General features: G+C 30.3%; 1 protein-coding gene across 3 annotated transcripts in view; it reads left to right on the top strand.

Annotated features, from left to right (window-relative positions):
• LOC111635763 (ankyrin repeat and SAM domain-containing protein 6-like) overlaps positions 1–1,894 on the top strand; it is a 57,296-nt gene that overhangs the window by 8,005 nt on the left and 47,397 nt on the right. The gene's annotated exons all lie outside the window — the stretch shown is intronic.

Genomic DNA, 1,894 nt, shown 5'->3' with positions numbered 1-1,894 from the left:
TAATTATATATAAATTAGGTACTGTATATATAATTATATATTAACTTAATTTATTGTAACTTTATTATAATTATATATATACTTTCCGCCGTCCAGCGCCACGCTATGGAGACTTTAGACGAGTAAGTTGTTTACTATCGTCTGTACAGTATGTAAATTAGGTACCATAAGTCTAATACAGTACTGTACTTTTATACATTTCTTGTGAAAGAAACATTTCTTATTCAACGGCCATAAAAATTATTTATATTAATAATGTCTCCAAAGTTCAACGAACTTTTCGCAGAAAAATAACTTATCAGAAATTGCGGCCGCGGTTTGGTGTGTTGCTCCGCGACGAAAACAAGCTTGAGCAATGGTGATGTCAAACGGTGCACACTCGGTAAGTAATCCTACAATTTTTTGTTTATAGTGTAGTTTATACGGATTATTCCCAAAAAATATATGTATTTTGGAAATGTTGAGTCAAATTAGTCTAGAATCAATTAATTTTATGGAAGAAAACCTTTCAAACAGCTGTAGTCTGTAAACTTCACACGTGTCGGGCTGTGATTGGCAAGGACTCGTAAGAAATTGATTCATAAGAAACGGAACATATCTACCGTGTTATAGGGGGGTCGACTGTATATATTCAAAAATTACAGACAGACTTTTTCCTTTCAAAATAATAAAATTTATTTAATAAATTCATTTTCAAAAAATTAAAAATGGAATAATTCTAAATGATAATACAAAATTATGCAATTTTAATTACAGTAGAGCATCGATTATCCGACTCAATTGGGGACTCAGGTTGATCGGATAACTGAAAAATCGGAAAACCGAAAAAAATACATTATTAGTATAGTATATTAGTATATCCCATGTAATTAGTATATTAGTATATTGCTATTAACCAATTTCACATTGAATTTTCATCGATGTTAAACCTAACAAATTTTTTTTTAAAATAATAATCGTCACTATTGTATCGTTAAAAATTATTTTAAAATTATTTTATTGCTCACAAACAAACAACCACTCATAATTAGAAAATTATGTCTCGTTTAAATACTTCCCTCCCTTCAATGGTCGAACCATTGATGCCAGCTAAAACACGCAAAAATTTAACAAAAATAATATTAAAGTAGCCAAGACATAGCCAAATATTGTAGTGCCACATCACTAGCAGACATTTGAAATTTGCCAACTAGAACAGTCGGTTAANATTGATGCCAGCTAAAACACGCAAAAATTTAACAAAAATAATATTAAAGTAGCCAAGACATAGCCAAATATTGTAGTGCCACATCACTAGCAGACATTTGAAATTTGCCAACTAGAACAGTCGGTTAACCGATGTGACGGTTAATCGGGGGTCGGATAATTGATGCTCTACTGTACTTTTATTACATTTTTTTTATATGATTGTGCTTAATTATATGTACAATTTCTGAGCCATTTTGACTCCTCTCTTCCTGTTGTGTACAATGATGTACTTTTGGCAAACCCCTTCTCCTTTAATTACATACACAGGTATACCTCGCCTTACGTCGATAATTGGCTCCAGGAGAGGCAAGTTAAGTCAAATTTACTTGTCTCTGAATCTACTTGTCACTAGGCTAAACCATAAATTATCATTTCCTGGTTCTGTATTTTATTTATTAATTTTTAATAATATATGGTTAATAAGGATCTATTTTAAGCTTACAAGCAAATAAATTTTAGTTTTTAATATAGTACAGAAAAAAGTATTCTAAATTTACGAATGCATGTACTGTAAATACAAAACATACTAGTATATATTTTAATATGATTTTATGTGCTTTAAACGTTTTTCTAGTGATATTACGACTTCAATATTTGTGGCGGACAGACGTAAAGTCGAATAAAATGACTTAAACTTGATTTTTAT

Source organism: Centruroides sculpturatus, unplaced genomic scaffold (assembly GCF_000671375.1).
Source record: "Centruroides sculpturatus isolate CEXI.00-Female unplaced genomic scaffold, Cexi_2.0 scaffold935, whole genome shotgun sequence".
Taxonomy (NCBI): domain Eukaryota; kingdom Metazoa; phylum Arthropoda; class Arachnida; order Scorpiones; family Buthidae; genus Centruroides; species Centruroides sculpturatus.
Note: the sequence above shows the minus strand (reverse complement) of the source record. Positions and strands in the feature narration are given on the sequence as shown.